Source organism: Homalodisca vitripennis, chromosome 2 (assembly GCF_021130785.1).
Source record: "Homalodisca vitripennis isolate AUS2020 chromosome 2, UT_GWSS_2.1, whole genome shotgun sequence".
NCBI lineage: Eukaryota > Metazoa > Arthropoda > Insecta > Hemiptera > Cicadellidae > Homalodisca > Homalodisca vitripennis.
Genome location: NC_060208.1, coordinates 9,980,406 through 9,995,431, shown reverse-complemented (window position 1 = coordinate 9,995,431; position 15,026 = coordinate 9,980,406). Strand labels below are relative to the sequence as shown.

Genomic DNA, 15,026 nt, shown 5'->3' with positions numbered 1-15,026 from the left:
TGAACCTCTTAGGCTCTTTAACTATTTGATTTTTGTGTACTTCTGGATTTTTAGACATTCCTCTACTGGGATTACTTGTCTTTGGAATGCTTACGGTCGCATCTATCTTCAGGGTTCTAGGAGCTTATGGGCTCCCGATCTCTAGAAGTTCGTAAAGACAGGTCATTCTCGACCTTTAGGAGTACTCTTTCTCACAGAAATTCCGATGTCCGGAGTTTCTAACTCGTGAGAACCACCTGTCCCTGGAAACTTCGGTGTCTTGGAAAATAAGTTTTCTATTTTTAGGCAGTTTCTTAATACCGTACCTCCGAGCTTTAACAAATTATTAATTTCTTCTAACGGTAATTTCTTTAACACACGCAGTTATAAAAATACTAAACTTGGTTTGATAACATTGCACGTTATTAATCAGAATTACATTAATTTTAGGAAGCACTAATAAGAGCAATGTACAAAAAATAAAAATAATGGCAATTCAAGTTTGTCACTAACATGACAACGATAGTAGTGACAATTTATAAATAGGAATCTAACAATTAAGCACCATCAATAATAAAACTATAGCACATTCGCTACGAAGGTTACAGTAGTCTTTTGTGACGTTATCAGACATTGGCAGTCTTGGAAGCCAAAGTGTTAAATAATAATGTTTATTAATCCAAATTGAATAAGATCACAAAATATGATGTCAACAAATTGCAATAAAACAGTAACATTAATTAATAACAATAGTAAAAACTATTAGTAAATTATCAATAACATTAATCTGCATACGTTGACAACAATAAGAATCTGGCGCCAATAACAGCAAATTTTAGTTAGGCGCTGTACTAAACCAGTTCTTTTATTTATTTATTTATATATACACGGTTGTCACCATTTTTACAAGTAATATAATAATAGATCATGTTCCACAAGATGGCATTATATACAATCAAAACAAAAACAAAACTTCATCTTAAGTGAATCATACTCATGCAACAGGAGAGAAAGCCAAGAAAATTATGTAGGCTACATGCAAACAATACAATATGCCAAATACAATATGCTAAACAGAATAAGCTACTAGGCATAAATAAACAAAACTGACAGACATGCAATACATTTGATTCATTATGACTAGTTCATACACGAGCAGTCTGTATAGATTCATATACCATAAAACAAATTAATACAACAACCAACAACATGCAACCAGTACATGCCATTAATATCTAAAATATACAGTTTTATATACAAAATAAAATATATTAAGTAATAAATAACAATAATATCTACATAGAAAAACACATTGAAAATAACTGCAATATCGGCAAGGTGCAATAACTATTTACGAAATATAGTAGGGCAATAATCAACAAATACAGTAAACTAGTACAATTCAACAATAAAATACAAAAGAGCTATAAAACGAACTGGTATAACAATGCTCTAACTATCCAGTATCAGATAATGCTTACATAGTGTAGCCCAATAATAAAGAATATCCTTTTCAGCGATGACACACTATTGCAAAAAAAGTCGTGGTGATGGCAGATTAGGTTACCAAGCCGGTGTAATCTGGGGATTGACACTGTGAAATTCATAGTTGGTGGAGCAATGCTGTACACAGAAGATGTCCAGAGACCGAGTTCTACCAGGTACTCTGAGATTGATGAGGTGGAGTAACTCCGAGCAATCGACATCTCCAGTGAGGATCTTCTGTAGAAACACCAGGTCATGCAGTCTCCTTCTCGCATATAATGGAGCCAGCCCCAATTGATCCGCTACCAACTCCAAGGGAACTTCACAGTAGTTGTATCCCAGCTTGGTACCAATTATCCTAACAAAGCGATCTTGTATGCTCTGGAGTCGCTGAATATGTCCAAGTTGGTAGGGACACCACACAACACAGCCGTACTCCAACACAGATCTAACTAGCGCTGTGTATGCTATCTTCATCGCCTCAACACTAAGACCGCTTCTAGAAGTCCTTATGACAAACCCCAACATCTTAGCAGCCTTCCTGGTGATTATGTCTATGTGTAATTCAGGGCTTAGGTCCGAAGACAACCCAATTCCAAGGTCTCTAATGTAAGACTTACGGCAAAGTGTAGTGTTGCTTAGACAGTAATCAAACATCAAAGGCTTGGAGTTTCCTGTGAAATGTTACAATAGCAACACCTCTCGGCATTCAGTCTCATTCCGTTGAGTAGACACCACTCTTCGATTCTCTTAAAGTTACGTTGTAACAGATGGCAATCCTCAATGGATGAAATAGGACAAAAAACCTTAATATCATCAGCGAAAAGTAAGCATCTTACGTTGATAACATCCACCAAGTCATTGAGAAATACAGTAAACAAGAATGGGCCCAAATGAGATCCCTGAGGCACCCCCGATGTAGCATAAAAAGGCCGAGAAGTGGCACCCAAAAAACTTCACAGAAAGACTACGGTCTGCCAGGTATGATTGAAACCATTGTAGAAGATTGCCAGTGATACCTAAGCGTTAAGTTTTGGCGAGAAGATGCGGATGACTCACAGTGTCGAACGCCCTTGGAGAAGTCAATATAACCGGTGTCAACCTGCATTCCATCTCCAAAAGCTGCGATGATAAAGCTTTCATACAATGCAAGGTTAGTAGTAGTTGATCTTCCGGCTGCAAAACCATGCTGCGCAGATGTAAGAATGTGGCGAAAGGAAAATCCAATGCGATCCAGTACAAGTGATTCAAACAGCTTCCCAAGTGCAGGCTGTATGACAACTGGGCGGTAGTTTCGGACATCCTCAATATTTGAGGACTTGTGTATAGGAACCACAAAGCTGGACTTGAGTCTATGCGGAAAAACACCTTCGAGTAGAAACTTATTAAAGATAACGGTTAGCTGGGGAGCAAGAATATCACTGCATCTCTTGAGAATTAGAGGAGGTATATCATCAGGGCCAGTACCCTTGTAGGGATCCAGTAAATCAAGCTTTCGTTTAACTTCATCAACTTCAAACACACAAGAAGATAAATTTGTATGTAGATCAAAACTATATGGTGGAACAGTCACATTTGAAGCAGAGTATACGGAAGAAAAATGGTCGGCAAAAAGATCACAAACTGTAATTGGAGTTGAAGCCATACGATCTCCAAGGGTATATGAGTCAGATGATGTCCGATGACTTCCCAAAGTTCCATTGACAAAGCTCCAAAAGGACTTAATGTTCCTGGGAATTGAACCATTTACATGTGCAATATAACCCCTATAACATTCAGAGCTGAGGTCCCTGCAGAGAGCGCGGACATGCCTAAATTCCTCGTAATCTGAAAGTCGATTAGTGACCTTGTATCGCTTGTGAGCAGTCTTCTTAAGAATTGTCATCCTCTTCAACTCGGCCGTGAACCAAATGGGAAACCTTGATTTTCCAACCTTCCTAGTAGGTGTGTTTTTCGATCACAATACTCCGAATCTTGTCCAACAGATCATTGAAGAAAATCAGAAACATCAGGCAGGTCATATTGAACAGTTCCAAGTAAATAATGCAATCTTCGAGCAATTTCACCCACATTACATTTAATAAAATTGTAGACTACACGTTGGTCATCGACAGTCATTTGGGGAGAAGGTATTTCACAACAAATATCCGGGTGAGCAGGTTCAATAGGCAATAGATGATCAAGGGCAGCAGTAACCAAAACAGAGGGGTCAGAGCCAAATATGAGATCCAACAACACCCCGCGCAGATTGAGCACAGCATTTATCTGGGTTTAAACTATAAGTGGCTGCCATTTCAATAATATAGGAAGCAGCTCCATTAGAAGCGAGAGGATCAATTCGAGCCCAATCCACATCCGGCAAGTTGAAGTCCCCCCAGCAAACAAACTGTGGCAAAAAAGTAGTACCATCTGAGAAAACTTCATCGACTGCATTGCAGTAGCGGGTGTAGGTGACAGCGGCTGTTGTGGTGGAATATAGACTCCTCCAATCAGTATAGGTAAATCTAACTTATTGGCCTTAACAGACAAAAAGATGCATTCAATATCTTCTACAGAAGTATGTATAACATTAGATCCCAGATATGTCCTAGTGGCCACTAGAACCCCACCTCCACTTTCTTTATAACTAGTATGAGAAGATCTGTCGTGGCGATACACATTAAAATCTTCAAGACCCAATTCGGAGCTATGAATATCAGAATTTAAGTTTGTCTCTGTGAAAACCAGTATATCATAGATGCATGTAGCTGCTGCTTTTACAGAGGTCATTTAATTTGGTACGGAGACCATTAACATTTTGGTAATATACCGTGAGATGAGATATCCGAGAGTTAGCTAGTTTTTTGGACTCTGTTTGACTATCTTAGGAATGCCGAGAGTATACTTGATTGTGAGACCAATCTCACCAGCGTCCTCTCTTCTCCTCAACTCAGCCCTAAGATTAGAGAGATGCTTTCTTTCCTGAGGGGTTCTGTCCCGGGAGAAACTAATTCCAGAGAGACGAGAATCCAGGCCGTCTAATGAAGATTGATCAAAGTGTTTGGCAAAGTCGGTGACATCATTGCAACTATTTAATGCTACTTTCAAAGGTCTGGGCTTTACAGCAGATGGTTTTCCTATACGGAAAGACTTAAAAGTCATATCCTTGCTAGCACCAAATTTGCTTATCAAGACGGCAATAAGCTGATTGTCGTGCTCAACTCTTACAGCTAACGTTTTTACTACTGCTTTCAGGTAAATCATGTATGATAATGTTTCTAGACCGACGAGTCTTTCAGAAACCCCGTGACCATTCTCTTGAAAGAAGCAGCGGAGTCATCACAGAAGTTGACATGTGGGCGGACCTCACAAGAGTTCGCCAGGGAAATTCGAAAGGATGTAGTTAGTTGGTTAAAAGCTTGCTTTGGATCTTGTGGAATCCCAGCTTTTTTGAGTTCATGAGATTCTCCTAAGAGGAATCTCAACCTCTGAGAATTCACAGCCCGATATAAGCTAGCTTCAGGGTTTTGAGCGTTTTCTCAAAGCTTTCAACATGTAGGCTTCCGGAAACTTCCAGTCTTTAGAAATGTACGATACAAGATACATTCTAGTCCATGGGAATTACTGGCCTGTGGTGATGTGTTGTTTCGTACTTTTTTTACATCTTACTCACGTAATAGCTTCCGGCCTCTGGAAGCTTCCAAATCAAGAAGCTGTCACCCCATGAGAGCTGCTAACCTATAGTAGAAATCGTATTCTGGGAGTTCTCGGTCTATTGGTGTTCCTGGTTTGGGAGAGCTCCTAGCCTGTTGGAAATTCCTGCCTCTGGGAGCATTCAAACTACAAGGACTGCCGCTTGTTCATTGAAATTTCTATCTATCATCACAATCCCTTAAGTGCCACATCATAGGCGTATACAGGGTGATTCGGTTCTTTGTTACTGAGTAATAGCCAACAGTTTAAGATGTACTATGTAAAACACAAAAAAGAGCATTCGAAAAACGATTTTTTGTTTATACTAAAGAAACTTATGTACAAAAAGGCACTTACAATGAAGTAATAGCTTTTAAAATAAAATTGTACTACCAACACCTTACCGTGCAAGAAATATACATTTTGCAGTGGAATAAACGTTTAGTTAATTCCGCAATTTAAAAACAAACTATACTGGTAAATTAAATTGAGTTTGAAATACACTAAATTTTAAAATTTAAAACATAATAGCTCGATTGCTGTTACTATAAGTTTCTCTGTAAAAATGTATGTTTTTGTTACCTATTTAACAAATTAATTGCACGTTAAACATAAAAATAGTTTTTCGAATGCTCTTTTTTGTGTTTTGCAATAACAAAGATACAGCTATGGAACAAATTCTATTTAATTTATCATGTCAAAAACCATTAGAAAAAACTGTATTCGTATCTAAATCCCTCTTCCCAAACTCCCAGCAAAGGTTAATTTAATCTCGGGTACTAAATTGTGGATGAATGTTTTTGTTGGCCGATACTCAGTAACAAAGCATTTCGGACCTATGTTTATATGAACTTTTTTAATTACGTTTTATAGTACAATAAGCTCAGAAAGTGCCGGTAACACTACCCGAATCACCCTGTGTGGGCCCAGGAGGCTCAAGCTCCCCAAAATGTTGAAAGGCAAACATTAAAATTGCACCCAGTAGTTGTTTTTTTTAAAGCTTGAACCCTTTTTTTGGAGCTTTTCTTAAAGCTCAAACATTTCCTGGGGAAGATTCCCCGAGCTCCTATTTTGAAGGATAGTATATACTTCCTACACTATCCAGTGTGTCCACACCCCCCCCCCCCGTGGTAGTTTTTTACTCATCACAGCCACTTATCTCCTGCACAAACTTTTATTCCAAAAATGGGCTCACTAGTATTAGTGTATAAGACGTACATGCCAGTTGTGACGAGTATTGCTCGTCCCCGGAAGTTCTAGACCTTTCATATAAACTAAACATTAACCTTCTTACATTCACTTTTGGCCCCGTATTATGTTCATACCTATTTTGTTTAAAACCGTGCATCAAGAACACCAGGATAGTTGGAAGAAGAACGGTATATACCTTGGAATTCTACCCTTTTATTTATACTAGGAAAATTATATTCAAATGAAATATCATGCCAATTTTCTAGCGTAATTCATTCATTTTTAAGACTTTCTGGAAATTTGTGTGGAAAATGTTTTCTGCTTCTGAGCTCTGTTCTTTACAAATATACCTTTACCAAAATAAAAACCATATTTTTTGTAAATAATCGTACTTAGTAATAAAATCTCATATACAAATTTGTATTATTTTTGTCGAAATCCATGAATTTAAAACTCTTTCCATGGCAGTTCTAAGGGAACGATCTTTGTTGAAGGCCTGCTTCTTTGGCTTCATACCAAGGAACACTGTACTATTTATGATTAAAAGCCTTACAGTTCAACGCCCATACCAATATTGGTCCACACCCTTATGTGTTAGTTCGTTGTGCGGATGCAATTATGGTCCTTATAATTCCATTCACTTAGCTCAACACGTGTTGTGTAACCAGGTTTAACGTTTATTCCGCAGAATTGAACTGCTAGTTTTTTCATGGATTTGTAGGGTATCCAATATAATAGATTAGATATTTGTTTTGTCCCTAGGGAATCTCTCCTTCGTTTCAAAGGTACTCATGAACCTTACTCGGCTAGTATTTTTTCCATGAAACGTTCATTGAAAATTGTATTAAAATACATTTCATCTATAAAACGTGTAAAGTAGTTTTAGTCCTGGAGACTCTCTTCTGCATTCAAAGAGCGCTCAATAATTATCCTAGGTTATAAAAAATGTGCAAGCCCGTTTTGATTAACCCCATACAATTAATTGAAACTTATCTAACATAAGTAGTTTACATTGCAGTGTAGAAAATACATTTTTAATATTCTACTTTTTTGGCTACAAATGTGGTCAAGAACTACCGTAGGTTAACATTTTGTTTTATAATATCTACGTAATTTTTGTTAAAAACCCATTGAGTTGGAAGGCATACAGAACGATGGTTTTAGAATTGGTTTTCTACCACACTGACTTCAACAAAGAACTGGATTGTTAGTTGTGTGTTGGGTTTACAGAACGTCTCTACCAATTTTAGTGGAGTTCCGTTGTTGCATTAGTGATCATACATAAATATAAATGTAGTCTAATATATATACAACCGCATGTGTAACTGACTGACTGACTGACTCACTCACTCACGTATACTAATTCTAACCTACTTCCAGATGAGTTAGAGACTTGAAATTTGGTACACAGATAGCTTTCCACGTGTAACCACCAGGAAAATCCCGAAAAGTGAGAATTTTTCATTTTCAACCCCTCAAAAAAATTCCCAAAAAATCGCGCATTCTTCACCCCTGCAGGCATTTTTTGTAAGCCCGATAGCGGGCGAACCGTTGGAGCTAGCTCGGATCTGACGGAAAATTCATAGTCAGGAATGAAGTGAACTACAAAAAAGGTCTAATGACTTTTTGCTCTATCTTCCATGGTTAAGCGACAAAACGCTCGAACATTTGAAATTCCAGAGATTTTTTCGATAAAAATAATGTTTCAAGCCCGATAGCGGCCGAACCGTTGATCGTAGCTCAAATCTGATTGACCCATCAAATTAGCAAATTGCGCGATCTACAGAAAAGGTCCAGTAATCTTTTGCCCTATCTCGATTGGTTTGGCCGAAAAAACGTGATTATGTACAATTTTGTTGTAACTTTTACGCGAAACTTTTGTTTTTGGGGTCGATAGCGGCGAAACCATTGGTCGGAGGTCAAAATAAGACTAACGTTTTATTTAGGAAATAAGATGACCTACAAAAAAGGTCCAGTGACTTTTTACTATATTTCCCTTAGTTTGACCGCAAAACGCGATTAAGTGAAAATATTGGACATTTTCGCCTAAAAATTTACATTCCGGGCTTGATAGCGGCTAAACGGTTGGTCGTAACTCAAAACAAATTTTAAACGGGATTTAGGAAATCACGTGATCTACAGAAAAGGTTCAGTGACTTCGGGAGTTGGCTGAGCGTTAGCTAAGCGTCAATAGTAGATAGGGACAGAGGAATATTTATTATGTTCACAGACACAATACCCTCTAAAAAAGGCCCAAGTGTGTCATTAACCCCCGGTAATATTAACCCCCCCCCCGGGGATTTCCTGGTATGACCTGATAACCTCCTGTACATTCAACCCCCTGATGTGTCAACCCCCCTGGTAACATTAAACCCCCCCAGGGAATTTCCTGCCATGACCTCATGTCCGAATTTTACCAGTCACCAAATCTCTTAACCCCCCCCCTGGGAAGATCCTGGTATGACCAGATAACCCCCTGGAGACTTATCCCCCGGTAACGTTAACCCCCCTGGGAATTTGTTCATATGACCAGACAATATCCTGACGAAATTAAACCCCCTCTTGTCTTAACCTCCTTAACATTAATCACCCACCCAGGGAATTTCTCGCCTTGACTAGATAGTCTCCTGGTGATATTAAACCCCTGTTCGACTTAAAATACTGCCTTGAGGTCGGTTTTTATTATGTTTATAATAAACAATTCAAGATAGCTGACCCGTGCAGACTTTTCTCCCGAGCTCATTTCTGGCTAAACCATAGGTCGTAGATCAGATCTGAGGGCACAATCGAAAGACAAAATTAAATTTCCAACAAGAAAGGTCCAGTCACTTTTTGTCGTATCTCTAACGGTTTAACCGCAAAATGCCCTCAAAGTCAAAAGTTTTTACGAATCCGGAAAAAAATCTATGAAAAAGGTCAATTTTTAAATCCCTTGTCATTTACTTAATGTCCGGACTTAACCAGTCACCGAATTCCGCTTATCCCCGAATTTGCAAGCGTTTACTTTGGGGGCCTGGGGGCGTAGCCCCCAGCGAGCCGAAGGCGAGTTATAGGTATAAGTCTACAGTAAGTTATAGTAAATACGTTACGAACCTAAATACACAAAACAATCCTGGCATCATGAGCCGAAGAGGAAGCCATCATGACACTGACTAAACATTCCACCTTACTTTCTAGATAAGCCTTGACCTAATTGCACGCAGATAACAACCTGTATAAGGAGGGGGGGGGGGCAAAGCACCAGTGGTCTGGAAGATGTTCCTTCATTTGATATCAGAATTTTTAGAGAGACCTACAAAGAGATGGGTTTCGTATCAGGGTTTCAAATAGATAAAAAACTCTTTGTATTAAAGTTTTTTGGGAGGGCGCTAGGAAAAGAATAAAACGCCACTATCTGGGTTTAGTGCATATTTCTTAATACATTCTGGAAATACACAGGTTTGACTAGAAGTCTTTAGTGAAATCCCAAATGACACAGCCGAGCTAAGTACATCTCAGAAAACAACCAAAAATGTCCTACTAGGCCTACCAATGTTTCTTCAGTTTTTCGCCCAATAGGCTATAACTTCTTTTCACAGTCTAACAGGTTTTCGACAGCTTTACTATCTTTTTTGCTGAAGTTAGTTCTTTTCTTGATATGTTAGGGGTTCTCGTATTATTCTTATACAATAGTAGGGTATTTGATGAAACATAGATTCCGACTTCGATATAATTCCAGTTTCAGATTGAACCAGTTTCAAAATATTTTCACTGGGCTTGGCTCTTCGCAGCTAAACAAAGTATCTCGAGATTGCAGTGGCGGTGTTAATGTTTTCACATAGTGTAGACGCAGAAACCTAAAATCACGACTTAAGCAACGTAAACCTTCATTAAAGTATTTCCAGAGTATAAGGGGAGAGGGAGCAGGATTTTGGGATATTTTGGCATCGTTTTGTGTTAAAAGAACACTACGTTTCAAGGATTGGAATCTACCCTCTTCCTCAGGCATAGAAATACTTTATACATAGGGTTAAGCACATAACTCATTATGTGGCGACGAATGTGACTATAATATGACTTCTGTATCGCTAGTGTTTTTTTTTCGATGGGGGAGGGGGTTGATGTACACAGTCACATGATCCCAGTACTCAGTTGGCTGACTGCAATGTATGATATCAGTACTCAGTTGGCTGAAACGATGTACACAGTCACATGATCACAGTACTCAGTTGGCTGACTGCGATGTATGATATCAGTACTCAGTTGGCTGAAACGATGTACACAGTCATATGATCCCAGTACTAAGTTGGCTGACAGCGATGTACACAGTCATATGATATCAGTACTCAGTTGGCTGAAACGATGTACACAGTCATATGATCACAGTACTCAGTTGGCTGACTGCGATGTATGATATCAGTACTCAGTTGGCTGACTGCGATGTATGATGATCACAGTACTCAGTTGGCTGACTGCGATGTATGATATCAGTACTCAGTTGGCTGACTGCGATGTATGATATCAGTACTCAGTTGGCTATGCGATAAGATATCAGTTACTCAGTTGGCTGAAACGATGTACACAGTCACATGTTCCCAGTACTCAGTTGGCTGACAGCGAAGTGCACAGTCATATCATTCCAGTACTCAGTTGGCTGACTGCGATGTAAGATATCAGTACTCAGTTGGCTGAAACGATTTACACAGTCATATGATCCCAGTACTCAGTTGGCTGACAGCGATGTGCACAGTCATATCATTCCAGTACTCAGTTGGCTGACTGCGATGTATGATTTCAGTACTCAGTTTTCTAACTGCGTTGTACAGTCATATGATCCCTCAGTTGACAAGCCAAGCGCTTTCCAAGAACCTAGAACATACCGTACTCATAGCAAATATTAGATCAGTTAAATCCTTAGCTGATTTATTACACAATAATAAATAAATGAAATATAATTCAAGTGATTACTAATGAAGACACGCTGGTCTTATATGGTCTTAAGCTTACACCAGGTTACCTTACAAGATTTTAATTGAACTTGTGCTTTTATATAAAATTAAAAAGATAAAAAAATAGATTATTATTGATTGTGAGTAAATTTTACATAAAGAGTACAGCACATTCAAAAAACTTATATGAAATAGCATGCACATACAAAACTGATTACATGTTATTTAGGGAAGCTCATGTAGAGAGTTGAACTGAATTGGTTTTATTTCCGTAAAATTATACAATAAGTTAGGCTCTGCTAAGAAAAAAGTTACTAGTAGAGTCCTATTGGCTGTAATACTTATTACTATTATTTAATATGTATAACATGATTGTTAATTTTAAATCACCTACAAAACGAATATAATTTCCGTTTCGAGTTCTGCAATCTGATCTCTTCAATAGATAAATAACTAACCTAACACATAATTACAAATTAGGTTAAAATAAACAAATCATACCTAGGTTAGTTAGTTACCTAAAGAAGAGATCAGATTGCAGATCTCGAAACGTAGCGTTACTGTTTTTTTGTATCACTGAGCGATGGCAAATGTCCGGAAAATCCTGTTTTCTTCACAATCCTTCCATTGTCAAAGAAAAATTCAAACAAAGAATAATATTTTTAGTGGGTGGTACATCAGGCCTGCAAGTATAATTTTTTTTCTAAAAAATCAACTTTTTTCTTTAAAAAAAGATTAAAAACTTAAACCACATACACGAAAACCAACCTATATTTTCTATATAAACATGTTCTACATCGAAACATTCAGAAGTTACTTGCAATTGTAATCAGTGATATGAATCACAATCCAAGAAAAAAACAATTACAGCCGAAATTCTCCCCTCACCGCCTTTAGGCATGCAGTTTACTGGACAGGGAGGGACGTCGGCTTTTTTATAACCTCAATCTGAAAACGTTATTGCACGTGCAAATACAATATGTAATTATCAAAGATTTGTGCGATTTTTTTACCGTTCTTTATGTGTTCTATGATTTAAAAAGAAACTTAAGACTTTAAAGTTTCACTTGTTGCATATTTCAATTGACAGTAAGCACTCAATTAGTGTTCAAGTGTGATACTGTGACTTGTGACAAATTACGCTCTTTGTCCACAACAATAGTGAGCAGTTGCCAAGCTCGCAAGCCTCCATCATAACAACGATCTACTAATTAATATAACAACAAAAATACCTCCGATAATTTATAAACACCTTCAAGCCCACTTGAACCGTCAAGCTTATTAAACCCTAGCCAGAAGTTCAGGATGGGCTTATAGTTTTCTTGACCCGACTCTATCAGCTTACAATTTTGAAAAGGAGAGGTAGTTGATTTACAGTAATATGTAATATATCTATGTATTACCGGTGTCCCACGAAGAGGTGTAAACGTTTGATTTTTATATTACTTAAACTCTACAGAATTCATTAAATAGATTTTAAAAATATTCTGTGAAAATTTCAGCTCTCTAGCAATTGTTGAAACAAAGTGGTGGCATTTTGAAAAACTATATTTGAAAACAGTATTTTTGGTTTAGTAAAATTATTTATTGTATATTCTAGAGAAATTAAAGCATTTCATTTAGAAAATTCAGGACCTTAGCCTATTAAAAACCTACAATACAGTCAATAATTATTCGAACTGTAATCCATCACACAGCGACCGATTTCGGTTTACCTGGAGCGGAGCATTGATGCGCATACTAGTACTTCTCTTTCCTTCTTTGATTCCACTTGGGTACTTTTTACGACACTTCCAGTTTCTAACAAAAGATCTTTCCTCTTAGTTATTGTTGGATTGCTAGATGGTTCAACTCCTGGTAGGCAACCTGAAATTGTCTAATTGTTTCTGTAATGTTGCCAAAAAACAAATGGCCCCACTCACAACACCTCACTTTTTGTTTCAACATTAAAGACATTTTCTCAAACTTCAATATCAGTAAAACTGTAATGGAGGAGGTTAGATTATGCTTTTATAGCAAAAGCAATAATCTTCAGTCAAACAGCTGTTTTCAACAATGAGCGTTATTAACCAACTGTTCACGGCAATAATTAAAGAATGAATTTTTAAAGGAATAAAAATTTGTCAACTTTTCAATATATAAACCTTTTTTTACAATTGTTAGGAAGCTTTAATTTTCACAGAATATTTTTAAACCCTACTTTAATTAATTGTGTGGATTGAAAATGTTTCGGTGCATAAATGGGCATATGAAATCAAACGTTTAAACCTCTTCGTGGGACACTCTGTATATACATATATTATCTTAGACTTTGAAAAGTGTGAAGGGGTTTATCACGGAGAAGTTTTTAAGAATCGTAATACCGTTTTGGACTATTTGAAATATAATAATTGCTACCTAAAATTTCCCGGTTAAGCCTTTCAGTAGAGCCCTTAGAGGCAAAGTTTCAGTTTGGTCCTTACTTTCTAGTCAAGCCGGTTGTTGTAAAATGACCTTGAGTTTTTAGTAGGAGACTTATTACAGAGTCTCATTTATGGTAGGAGATTTATGAGAGAGTCTCATTTTTTGTAAGGAGATTCTCATTTTGTTAGCAGGAGACTTTATACAGAGTCTCATTTATGGTAGGAGATTTATGAGAGAGTCTCAATTGTTTGTAGGGAGATTCTCTTTTTTGGTAGGAGAGTTATACAATAGAGAGTCTCATTTTAGATATATGATTAAACTAGCATCTAAACTATTTCTTCTTAGTTTTTATTGTAAAGTGTTACTGTTTATATAATTAAAGGACGAATTATAAAGGGTTTTAAATTATTTTTGAGTAACAATGAAATATTTTAAAACAACTAAAACACGTTTGTTTGCGTATTTATCATATATTTAAAATAAGCTGCCTGCAACAATTCTACTACTAAAAATAAGCTCGTAGGTGTTTGAAGTTTCACACTAATTTAAGGGAGATAAAATCTAGATGGTTACTGATTTAACACTTTGTCGTGACGAAGTGACAAATTAGTCCGGAAAATCAGTCCATTGTACAATCCTTGCATGATCATATACTATATATATCATTAAATATAAGGCATAAGCTTATGTGCTTACTTTTGTAAAGTACAGTATAAGTAATTTTTCTTAAATCAAATAAGTTTTTTTGGTCCTACTAGGGCCGGATATTTTTGATTTACATTATATAAATATTTACGTAGTTCATGAAACGCTTAATCTAGGCAACTAATAGACCTACCATAATGAGTGATTCATGAATCTAAAACAAGATGAACAATCTGCGCCCAACCACCTCACCACCAGAGACAATGGAGGGCGAACACAGGTGATGTAGCAGAGCGAAGGTGAGTGAGATGTCAGTGAAAGTCTGCCGCGCTCTGTCTACCTGCGGGCACTTGGCGGGGTACCAGCTCCGCTCACTTGGCTGCATCACTAAAACGCATCAACAATATCCCACACTTGTATGTGGACATTAATCAGAACACATTTCCAGTATTTTTTATTAAACAATATATTGAGGTTCTCAGCGAATAGCCAACAATACAAAAATTGAATAAACGGCAGCTCTCAATGTGGGCCATGTCCTTGTCATAGTAAATCTGCTCTAAACCAGTTATTTATTATTCGATTTAAATACTTTTTGTGTCATTAGATTTGTGATAAAACCTTTTTTAAACTTGTTAGTTTTGCAATTTGTTGAGAAAAAATGCCAGTTTTAAAGACAATCAAAGTTTAAAACTTTTAATGACCGCCACTTTGAAAATAATA

The 15,026-nt window shown here is 37.2% G+C and overlaps 1 long non-coding RNA gene across 1 annotated transcript in view; it reads right to left on the bottom strand.

The window, feature by feature from the left end:
• Positions 1-9,720: 9,720 nt before the first annotated feature.
• LOC124353531 overlaps positions 9,721-15,026 on the bottom strand; it is a 28,739-nt gene continuing 23,433 nt past the window's right edge. The window contains exons 2-3 of the long non-coding RNA XR_006921606.1: positions 14,497-14,690; positions 9,721-11,175 (exon numbers count right to left, since the gene is read on the bottom strand). This is a non-coding gene — a long non-coding RNA (uncharacterized LOC124353531). The remainder of the gene's footprint in view (positions 11,176-14,496; positions 14,691-15,026) is intronic.